Source organism: Coregonus lavaretus (assembly GCF_964263955.1).
Source record: "Coregonus lavaretus genome assembly, chromosome: 30".
Lineage (NCBI taxonomy): Eukaryota > Metazoa > Chordata > Actinopteri > Salmoniformes > Salmonidae > Coregonus > Coregonus lavaretus.
In genome coordinates this window covers 21105853-21118217 of record NC_140017.1, presented here as the reverse complement: position 1 = coordinate 21118217, position 12365 = coordinate 21105853, and the positions used below count along the sequence as shown (strand labels likewise).

At 47.6% G+C, this 12365-nt stretch overlaps 1 pseudogene across 1 annotated transcript in view; it reads left to right on the top strand.

Annotated features, from left to right (window-relative positions):
- The first annotated feature begins 8345 nt into the window (after positions 1–8345).
- Positions 8346–12365, top strand: part of LOC311105983 (protocadherin-16-like) — a 113129-nt pseudogene continuing 109109 nt past the window's right edge. Inside the window, exon 1 of the transcript in view lies at positions 8346–10160. The product of the transcript in view is annotated as a protocadherin-16-like (transcript). The remainder of the gene's footprint in view (positions 10161–12365) is intronic.

Below are 12365 nucleotides of genomic sequence, written 5' to 3'. Positions count from 1 at the left end.
CACTTGAAAGGCAATAGTATGGCACTCGTTTTACATAATAATGGCCAACAATTAGCACGTTACTAGAAACAATGACATACTATGCATAAACACTAGAGTTTACAATAAACAATGAAAACACCCCGAAACGGGAGAAACCAACTAACGTGAGTGGCGCAACCTTTACCAGCGATCAACCTAAACCTGTGAACACGACGGTGCGCACTCACCTAGGAAACCAGTTCAGCAGCCATGGTGAGTAGGCCTAGAGAAGTTGGCTATACCAAACAAAAATAAATACTTCTAAATAAATGAAATGGTAACCCGATTCTTGCTTTTGTGTTCTTATATAATACAAAGCATAATGTTTGAAGGAATATCAGGTTAGGAAATGTTTGGAGGCTACCAAAAAATCAGGCCATTTGTGTGGGGAGAAATGGAGGGAAACGTCCCCACGTGGGGAAAGCTCTCAGGCACATCATCACACTCATTAAGTAATACTCAGTGATATACATTACTAGATCAGAGGTAACGTTTTATAAAGTTTGGAGTAGCTAAGTGTTGTTGGTGAAGGCTAAGTGGCTTTGCCTGGAGGTTGTTGAATGTAGGCCATTATTCCTGCATGGTGCTTGATGCGGCCTCCAACTACTTTCTGCTAGGGATTTTGTGGGTGATTTGAGTAAGTCTTCCAGAGTAAGTCTTCCAGAGTAAATCCCTCCAGTGAACTCAGAGAGTGGTTCTGTTTAGCATATATGCCTACTAAGACTCAGAGACCATGGCAAACCAGGAACCAGAAAAGTAAAGCGCTGTTAGAGAGAGAGAAAAAGAGAGCGCGTTCCAAATGGCACCCTATTCCTTACATAGTACACTACTTTTGACCAGAGGCCTATGCACTATATTGTGAATATGTCTGGTCAAAAGTAGTGCACAATATAGGGAATATGGTGCTAATATGCAGCCAGGACCTGCTGACACGCTTGGCTCAGTTGAGGGGATTTAAAGGGACCTGGGTTAAAACAAGCCTGACCAACTGTAAACAGACTTAAACACAGTACATGAAGTATCAGCATTAGTAGGGTTTTAGGGCAAAGTTCACACACACACTAATGCTATTAGACATGATACTAGTATTGAGTCAATGTTTTGTTAAATTGGTGGGTTTGAATGGACGTACTGTATAAGGTATTTGTCTTAGGTTATGTCCCAAATGGTGCCCTGTTTCCTACATAGTGCACTACTACTGACCAGGGCCTGTGCACTATATAGGGAATAGGGTGCTATTTGGGACACAACCTTAGTGATAAAGATGAAAGGGGGCCACTTTTAACTCCGGCTCTCTGTGCGCTTTGCTTGCCAACCTCTGTATTAGACCATCAAAATCTTTATTACTGTACTCTGAAGTCCTGTGTTGCCAGACAGACTTCTCTTTCCCCAAGGCTCAGGCCTGTATTTCTTCTCTTCCCTAAGGCTCCAAGCTGGCTCCTAACTGGCTCCTAGCTGGCTCCTAGCTGGCTCCTAGCTGGCTCCTAACTGGCTCCTAGCTGGCTACTAGCTGGCTACTAGCTGGCTCCTAACTGGCTCCTAGCTGGCTCCTAGCTGGCTCCTAACTGGCTCCTAGCTGGCTCCTAACTGGCTCCTAGCTGGCTCCTAGATGGCTCCTAGCTGGCTCCTAGCTGGCTCCTAGCTGGCTCCTAACTGGCTCCTAGCTGGCTCCTAACTGGCTCCTAGCTGACTCCTAACTGGCTCCTAGCTGACTCCTAGCTGGCTCATAGCTGGCTCCTAGCTGGCTCCTAGCTGGCTCCTAACTGGCTCCTAGCTTGCTCCTAGCTGGCTCCTAACTGGCTCTTAGCTGGCTCCTAGCTGGCTCCTAACTGGCTCCTAGCTGGCTCCTAACTGGCTCCTAGCTGGCTCCTAGCTGGCTCCTAACTGGCTCCTAGCTGGCTCCTAGCTGGCTCCTAACTGGCTCCCAGCTGGCTCCCAGCTGGCTCCTAACTGGCTCCTAACTAACTCCTAGCTGGCTCCTAACTGGCTCCTAGCTGACTCCTAGCTGGCTCCTAGCTGACTCCTAGCTGGCTCCTAACTGGCTCCTAGCTGGCTCCTAACTGGCTCCTAGCTGATCCTAGCTGGCTCCTAACTGGCTCCTAACTGGCTCCTAACTGGCTCCTAGCTGGCTCCTAACTGGCTCCTAGCTGATCCTAGCTTGCTCCTAACTGGCTCCTAACTGGCTCCTAGCTGACTCCTAACTGGCTCCTAGCTGACTCCAAGCTGGCTCCTAGCTGGCTACTAACTGGCCTGTATTCTGGATTCTCCTTTGGCGTGTTTCAAAGCCCCTGGCAGCAGCACAGCTACGTTGTTCCCTCTCTGCTCTCTCCCTCTGCTCTCTCTCTCTGCTCTCTCCCTATGCTCTCTCCTCTCTGCTCTCTCCCTTTGCTCTCTCCCTCTGCTCTCAATTAAATTCATTTCAATTTCAATTCAAGGGCTTTATTGGCATGGGAAACGTATGTTAACATTGCCAAAGCAGGTGAAGTAGATAGTAAACAAAAGTGAAATAAACAATAAATATTAACAGTAAACATTACACTCAGAAGTTCCAAAAGAATAAAGACATTTCAAATGTCATATTATGTATATATATATGTATATATATATATACAGTGTTGTAACAATGTGCAAATAGTTAAAGTACAAATGGGAAAATAAATAAACATAAATATGGGTTGTATTTACAATGCTGGCAACAGGTCACAAATCTTGCTGCTGTGATGGCACACTGGTTTTTCACTCAGTAGATAAAGGAGTTTATCAAAATTGAGTTTGTTTTCAAATTCTTTGTGGATCTCTGTAATCTGAGGGAAATATGTGTCTCTAATATGGTCATACATTTGGCAGGAGGTTAGGAAGTGCAGCTCAGTTTCCACCTCATTTTGTGGGCAGTGTGCACATAGCCTGTCTTCTCTTGAGAGCCAGGTCTGCCTACGGCGGCCTTTCTCAATAGCAAGGCTATGCTCACTGAGTCTGTACATAGTCAAAGCTTTCCTTTAGTTTGGGTCAGTCACAATGGTCAGGTATTCTGCCGCTGTGTACTCTCTGTTTAGAGCCAAATAGCATTCTAGTTTGCTCAGTTTTTTTGTTAATTCTTTCCAATGTGTCAAGTAATTCTCTTTTTGTTTTCTCATGATTTGGTTGGGTCTAATTGTGTTGTTGTTGTTGTTGTCCTGGGGCTCTGTGGGGTCTGTTTGTATTTGTGAACAGAGCCCCAGGACCAGCTTACTTAGGGGACTCTTCTCCAAGTTCATCTCTTTGTAGGTGATGGCTTTGTTATGGAAGGTTTGGGAATCGCTTCCTTTTAAGTGGTTATAGAATTTAACGGCTCTTTTCTGGATTTTGATAATTAGCGGTTATCGTCCTAATTCTGCTCTGCATGCATTATTTGGTGTTTTTCGTTGTACACTGAGGATATTTTTCTGCTCTCTCCCTCTGCTCTCTCCTCTCTGCTCTCTCCCTGTCTGCTCTCTCCCTCTGCTCTCTCCCTCTCTGCTCTCTCCCTCTGCTCTCTCCCTCTGCTCTCTCCCTCTGCTCTCTCCTCTCTGCTCTCTCCCTGTCTGCTCTCTCCCTCTGCTCTCTCCCTCTGCTCTCCCCCTCTGCTCTCTCCTTCTGCTCTCTCCCTCTCTGCTCTCTCCCTCTGCTCTCTCCTTCTGCTCTCTCTCTGCTCTCTCCCTCTGCTCTCTCCCTCTGCTCTCTCCTCTCTGCTCTCTCCCTCTGCTCTCTCCTCTCTGCTCTCTCCCTCTCTGCTCTCTCCCTCTGCTCTCTCCCTCTCTGCTCTCTCCCTCTGCTCTCTCCTCTCTGCTCTCTCCCTCTCTGCTCTCTCCCTCTGCTCTCTCCCTCTGCTCTCTCCCTCTCTGCTCTCTCCCTCTGCTCTCTCCTCTCTGCTCTCTCCCTCTCTGCTCTCTCCCTCTGCTCTCCCACTCTGCTCTCTCCCTCTGCTCTCTCCCTCTGCTCTCTCCCTCTCTGCTCTCTCCCTCTGCTCTCTCCCTCTGCTCTCTCCCTCTGCTCTCTCCTCTCTGCTCTCTCCCTCTCTGCTCTCTCCCTCTGCTCTCTCCTCTCTGCTCTCTCCCTCTGATCTCTCCTCTCTGCTCTCTCCTCTCTTCTCTCTCCCTCTGCTTTCTCCCTCTCCTCTCCAGACTACAGGGAGGGAGAAACATCTTTGATCAGCTAGGTAGCTCTCTGTTTGTCTAGCTAGCAGCTAGTAGAACCCAAACCGCTTATCCCTGTCAGTCAGCCAGTGGGGGAAACCATACGTGTTTTCCACATACCATTATATATTTAATAGAGCATTTAGTACAAGAATAAGGAACATTGTTAGAGCTATAAAGCCATAGTACTATGCTGAGTTAGTGTGTCGTTTGTGACTTTATGTTGGGCTTAATATGGCATCATACAGTTAGAGCTATAGTAGAGCTGTAGGACCCAGGCTGGTGGCTGGGTCTGCTAGATCTATTAGGCTGCAGCGGAGTGGTCCTCCAGCCGCAACATACACACACACACACACACACACACAGACACACACACACACACACACACACGACCAGACCAAGACCAGAGCCTGCATTATTTCTGCTGTGGCATTCGAACAAAGATCCCTGCCTCCTTGAAAAGTCATCCTTTGTTCCTTTGAAAAAACACCTAGAAGTCCTGCCTCAGCATTGCTATAAAGTAAATCATTATTACTTGAAAGTACTTCCATGTTGGCAGCACAATGGAAATCTCTGTGGACTTGAATTGTACCTAATATATGGAGCTACCCCAGACTCTGCCATTAGTGGAGAATTAGTAGTGAAAGCTTTTAAAATCCTGGCCAACTAACATCGCTGTGCCCCATTGTTGAGCTTCAGCTCTACAGTATAAACCATTGAGATTAGGTCTCTGGTCAAACATAGTGCACTATGTAGGGAATAGGGTGCCATTTAGGATGGATCATAGGCAACAAATACATGGAAAGGATCCATGTTGTAAACTGCTTCACTGTCTTACCAGGCACTCAACTAGATTAACTTACAAGACATGCAGAGATAAAGACATGTAAAGCAAAGGGTTGAGCATGTCAAATTCAATATTTTAGCCACAGAAAGAGTGAAATAAACAGGAGGCTACAACTTCATAACTCTGCTGTCTACACACAAAAGCTGTCACTTAAGAATGCCCTCACTGTAGGTTTTCACCACAGAACTAGAATGAGTTCTGTTTTTATTTCACTCCAATTCCACTGTTTTCTTCCATCTTCAGTGTGTACTGTGTTTTTGTATGACGGCTCACAATCTGACTGAAATTAGCCTTGGAATCCCATCTGGTGGAGGCAGGCTTCCAGCACCCATGATTAGAGCCAAGCCAGGAGAGAGGAGAAAAGAGGGAGGAGATGAGAGGAGAAGAGAGGAGGGGAGAGGGCAGACTGCAAGGAGCCCTATTACTCTCCTCCTTTGCTCTCCGCTCCTCCTGTTCTCCTCTCTCTGCTCTGTTCCCTCGCTCACTATGTCGCACTATGTCACCACCACGGGCCAGACACACACACGCACGCACGCATGCACACACACACACACACACACACACACACACACACACACCACACACCACACACACACACACACCACATTGTGGCTTGCGACACACACATAGGCTACTCACAAAGACACGCATATACACAGGCATGAATCCCACACGCATGCACACACAATACATGCATGCACAAATCCACGTTCTAAAATACATGCTCACATACTCCTAGTCACTCACAGACACACACATGTAGGACTGTACAGTCTGCAGCAAGGATATTTCCCTGAATGTTGCAGTACTGCCACTAGGGGGAGTCTGGTAGGCCTCTAGTAATATTCTCCTACAGTAAAAAACATAATTCCTCAACATCTAATAAACTCCTGTTTTCATGTTCATAGTTTTCTAGGAGAACATTGAAGTTGATTTTATTTCCGCAAGACAAAATAAATTAGTTATGAATTGGATTTTGTTTAACAGAACCACTGACAACTGGAAATAAAAAATGAGTATCCTCTTGTTATTAGAGACGGACAATAATTACTTGTTTGCCAGAGACGCATTTAGTGGTTTTGGACTATTCTGCAGACGGTGACAGTCAGCTCAGTCAGACAGCCCACATTGCTTCATTGTGTCTCACAACAAATTACAAGTCATCAACAGTTGGGAGATTCCCTGCCAAAGCTGTGTCATCTATAATGTGAAACAGTGTCGTCATCCCAAATGGCACCCTATTCCCTATATGGGCCCATAGGGCTCTGGTCAAAAGTAGTGCACTATGTCGGGAATAGGGTGCCATTTGAGACAGACAGTGTAATTGCTCCATTACACAGTATCTCTACTTCAGTGTTTTAGAAATCCTATTTTTGTGTGGCAATCCACATCATCCTCATTCTAACTGTTCAACTTTGTGGTTGTTCAAATGTAGTGCTCTCTTGGCTGTTATGTCTTAAAGAATCGGAGAACTACAGAGAGCGTCAGTACGTATTGTTAAGGATGTCCCCCTGCATAGTTAACTGTACTATCAAAAGTTATTTCTGTCCCTTAGACAGACCTCTGTTATGTATACATTAGAATATATCTGATGACTTTCCACAATTTCTAACTTCCACTTTTCCACCTTTTATGTCAAGAAATACTCAGCTCAGAAACAGAGATTTGGCCCCTTTTTGCCTTCCATGCACTTTATTTAACAATATTTCTTTCAAGTATTCTTTGTTTTTATTTCATACAGAGCCACCATGGAGTTAACCATTGAGTCTTGTAAAAAGGTTAGACCCATCACAGAGACTAAGGCAATAGCAGAAATGTGCTCCCAAATTTATGAACTCGGAATCACTTGCGCGTAATGAAATATAGGTTACAGGAGCCAAGAAGACACTTTCACTTCTGACATAATTACCTGATTTGCCAAAGGTATAATTTATGAAAGGCGGCTGACCGACATTTCAGAAGTTTCATGAACCATTTTAAGGGCATATATCACAGGGAAATGGCAGGAGTTGTATGCTTTCAAAACACCACCTGTCTCCACTCAGCTTCCATTCTCCATTAAGACAGGGGAGTTTTACGCCTCTCAAAACAGGTGGATAAAGTAGAGTGTTTTCTCTCTGATGCTATAACACATCTTTACTTTTCTGGGCCCTGGTTTACTGTCCACACATTGAGCTGGGGAGGACATTCCTCAAGTTAACATCCCAATAGAAATATGGGCTCAGGGACCACTCAATATTGTAAAGAGCTTTTCAAACACGGTCCCTCTATAAGAGCTCACACCCAACATTCTCGTAAATTCATCAGTCTCCCTTCCCCTTAACCTGGTTTCATACGTGCAAACACATACCCTGGTCCTAGATGTGCATGTGCTTTAGCAAACTGGCTAAATAAAGATGATACACACACACACACACACACACACACACACACACACACACACACACACACGCACACACACACACACACACACACCCACAAGCTCCAGAGGATAGTGTTACAGACCAGAGAACCTGGCTGCATTTGGACCTGTCTCTCTCTCTCTCTGATTAGAACTGAATGTTGAGACCATAAAGCGTCTCCCTCTGTGGCTCTAGCGTACGCCTGTGGGAGATCTGGGTTGAAATACTATTAAAAATAATTTCAAATATTATATATTTACTTGATTGAGCTTGCCTGGCTTACTGGACCAATAGAATTGTACCAGAATGGAAAACCATGCCCACCTGCTGTTCAAGGCAGGCTAGAGCAAACGCTCAAAGTATTTAAAAGATTTAAACCCAGGTGGTCTGGTCTGTGGTCTGGACAGTTCTCTAGTAAAGGGAGGGTTCTCTGTTATGCCAAAGGAACAAGGTGTTGACTTATTAGGTGAGTGGAGGGAGGGGATGAAAATGACGTGATGCAAGGGATCTATTATATGCACTGTGGCTGGGACCACAGCCTGTAGAGCATATGGAAAAACTGACCTTAAGGCATTTTCCTTCATTTTTACACAGCTCACCAAAAGGACAGAAAAAGCCTGTCCCCTCTCTTTGTTATGCCAATAAAAAGCACTAGCTTTTGTTGCTGGATCAGGTCATAAGAGGAGCCAGGAATGTTTCCTGACTACATGACCTGACCAGGACAAACAGCCTAGAGGTTTTCTTGGGCTAACTCCCAAAGGGCACCTTGACTCTGGCACCTTGACTCTGGTCAAAAGAAGTGGACTATGTAGGGAATATGGTGCCAAAAGGGACGCACACATTGTCAGGAAGTAACGATCAGTACACTACACTCTAACATATTTCCCATCTCTCTGTGTTTAGGTTTAGGAAGAAACCGTCAGAATGAAGACCGAGGCCAAGGGTTTTGGGCGGTCTGTGTCGAGGTCGCTGCAGGGTGATGGCCGGTGGAGCCGAGAGGTCCTGTTGCTGGCCTACATCCTCCTGGAGCTGATCACCGTCCACTCCTCCACCGTCCTGGGGAACCTGGAGCTCCAGCTGGACGAGGAACAGCCTGCCGGGACCATCATAGGGGACATCAGCACTGGGTTACCGCCTGGCGTCACCGCAAGTCTTTACTTTATTTCAGACCACGAGGGCACCGGGGTGGGGAGTGACCTGGAAATAGATGAGAGCACGGGCATCATCAAGACAGCCAAGGTTTTGGACCATGAGCTGAGGGACCGGTACAACTTCATTGCAGTGACTATGACGGGCGTGACTGTCGAAGTGACCATCACGGTGAATGACATCAATGACCACGCTCCCACGTTCCCCCGGAGGAGAGCGGCGTTCAAGATCCCGGAAATGACGGCGGTGGGAACCAGGTTCCCCCTAGAGCCGGCGGTGGACGGGGACAAGGGCCAACTGACTACCCAGGGATACCTCATCAAAGACGGGAACACCGGCCAGGCTTTCCTCCTGGAGACCCGGAGAGGATCCAACCAGGTTCTCTATCTGGACCTGGTGGTCAACACTCTTCTGGACAGCGAGACCAGACCGTCTTATACGTTATCCCTGGAGGCGTTCGATGGAGGCTCCCCTAAGAGGACTGGTCAGATGGTGCTAGATGTGACGGTTCAGGATATCAACGACAATGCTCCAGTCTTCAACCAGAGTCGCTACCACGCCATTATCTCAGAGAATCTGCAGCCGGGTAGCAACATCCTCCAAGTCTTTGCCTCCGATGCCGACCAGGGAGACAACGGCCTGGTTCTCTACGAGATCAACCGCAGGCAGAGCGACCCGGAGCACTACTTCGTCATCGACTCTCGTACGGGCGTCATCACGCTCAACAAGCCGCTGGACTTTGAGATGCGGAGGGTCCATGAGCTGGTGGTCCAGGCAAGGGATAACGCCACGCAGCCCGAGGTTACCAACGCCTTCGTCACAATCCACGTCCGGGACTACAATGACAACCAGCCCACCATGACCATCATCTTCCTCAGTGAAGACGGCTCCCCACAGATCTCCGAGGGCGCCCAGCCCGGCCAGTACGTCGCCCGCATCTCCGTCACCGACCCGGACTACGGAGAATACGCCAATGTCAACGTCTCCTTGGAAGGAGGGGACGGGAAGTTTGCTCTGACCACCAAGGACAACATCATCTACCTGATGTGTGTGGACCAGATCCTGGACCGAGAGGAGAGGGACACATACGAACTCAGGGTGATGGCTACAGACGCAGGCACCCCTCCTCTCAGGGCTGAGTCCTCCTTTACGATACAAGTCACTGATGTCAACGACAACCCTCCTCTGTTTGATCAGCAGGAGTACAGACAGGTCATACCTGAGGTGGTGTTCCCAGGGAGCTTCGTATTGCAGGTCACGGCTAGAGACAAAGACCAGGGGCCCAATGGAGACATCACATACAGCCTCCTCCAGGATAGCCAGGCCGGCCTGGATGAGAACCAGGCCCAGTGGTTCACCATAGACCCAGTAACAGGGATCATCACCACGCTCTCCCAGCTGGATTACGAGTCGCAGCCCAGGCCGAATGTGACAGTGGTGGCTACAGACGGAGGGAGGCCTTCCCTGTCCTCCACAGCTCTGGTCCATGTGGTACTGCAGGATATTAACGACAACGAACCTGTGTTCGGTAGCAACTTCTACAACGTATCCATCAAGGAGAACACGGCTGCTGGGACCTGCATACTACAGGTAGGATATTGTCTATTCTGTTCTTCTAGTCAACCTGTCGACAGGTTTATCTCGCAATTGAAAGTTTCAACAATTTTACAAGTCTCGAAAGACTGCATTTTGTTCATGTGAAGTCCGATATCTATAACTTGTACGTATGCATGCTGCTAGTTTTTTGGTATATGAACTGGGAAATACCAAATGCCAAATTAAGACTACATTGGAAAGAAAACTACGCTCGAGGGTTGAGAGGGGTCTGAAGTTCTGCACTCATTTTGAAGGGATATGGCGAGACCATTACCAAGAGGAGAAATATTACACCGATAGAAAAGGGATTTGTTGGATTTTGCTGCTGTATTGTCAGGCATTAAGTGTTATTTTAACGTTCAAGCTGTTTAGATTGGATTGTAGAGGATAAGAGAGTTTAGAGTGGAGAAAGTGGAGTGAGGGGGTTTAGGTTGGAGAAAGGCTAAGGATGTGTCCCAAATGGCATCCTATTCCCTATTTATAGTGCACTACATATAGTGCCCTACATAGGTAACAGGGCGCCATGTGGGACACATCCTAAGTGAGGAGTTTACCTGGTGTCTACAGAGCTGGAGGATCTCTTCTCTTCTGGCTGTCCTCTCCTTCACCTCTCCAAGGTTTCCAAGGTAACTGATACATTGCAAAGCCCCCTGACAGCTCAAGACAAAAGAGGCTTCCACTTTATTCATCTAATTCAGCTGCAGGAGGACATGGTATGGCTTTATCTGAGAAAACGACATGTCACATGTCACACCTCAACAAAAGACACCTCAAAACAAATGGGTATGGTATACAAAAAAAGAAGAAAACCATTGACAAACCACAGGCCCGCCAAATTTGCTACAGGGCCTCCAGGCCAGATCCCGCTGCGGGGTCAAATCCATAATTACGCCTCATTAAGAGGTATCGTTTTCTCTGGTTGTTGTTGCGTCTGTTATGTTGTTTTCTGCTTTTTATCATCAGTGGCTGTTTCTTCCAGACTTCAAAGCTGCTGCTGCAGCAATCAGACCCTCTAACATACAGGAGCTCTGGGGGAGAGAGGGAACTGTTTCTAGAGACCAGCATTACAGTTAGAGTTTCATTTAATTCCTGCTTCACAAGCATCTGTGTGCCTGAGATGGGGCTGGGGCTGAGACGGCCATGGTTTGGATGAGTTGGGGTTGGGTTTAGGGGAGAGGGTTTGGGGATGGGGTTGAGATGGCCAGGGTTTGGAAGCTCTCCGCTGGGCTAACAGAGGGCTGTGCAGACGGGTTCTTGGACCAGTGACTGCCCCAGGGAGAGGGAGGGGTGAGGGGGAGAGGGAGTTAGATTTGTAGGGGAGAGGGGGAGATGGAGGCAGGGAAGTGTGGGAGTGAGGGAACTAGAGGGAGAGAGGGGGATGGAGGGAGGCCCAGTGCTTGAGTTGGGCAGGAGCGCACAGGGGCTGAGTACCGACACCTCAAATGTTCTACTGCTTGAGCTCCTGTTCCTCTTATAGAATATTAGCTCAAAAGTATTGTGGAGCTCCTGCACCTTAATATAAACAGTACCGGCACCCAACATGAGTACCGGCACCTGTTTCAGTCTGGGGAGGCCTCAACAGAAGACTAAAAGCTGAGACAGAGGCAGTGGTTGTATGGGAGATCTGTCTCTCAATTATACAACTATTGGCAGTAAGGATGAGTACAGAGAAATAATGTACAAGGAAATAGTTAAGAATATTTATGTCAAGCACTTCTATGTTATTCTATCATATTTTCCTTTATGTGTTGTTGAGCAGACTGTCTCCTGCTTTCTAGTGCTTCTCTCAGACTGCATCCCAACCCTACATAGTGTACTACCCTATCGGCCCTGGTCAAAAGTAGTACACTATGTAGATGATAGGGTGCCATTTGGGATGCAGCCTCAGTCTCTAACAAACAGCTCTCATCCCCCTACACCTACCCCATCACCCAACTCCCCCCCCCCCCCCCCCCCCCCCCCTCATTTAATTCCTGCTTCACAAGCATCTGTGTGCCTGAGATGGGGCTGGGGCTGAGACGGCCATGGTTTGGATGAGTTGGGGTTGGGTTTAGGGGAGAGGGTTTGGGGATGGGGTTGAGATGGCCAGGGTTTGGAAGCTCTCCGCTGGGCTAACAGAGGGCTGTGCAGACGGGTTCTTGGACCAGTGACTGCCCCAGGGAGAGGGAGGGGTGAGGGGGAGAGGGAGTTAGATTTGTA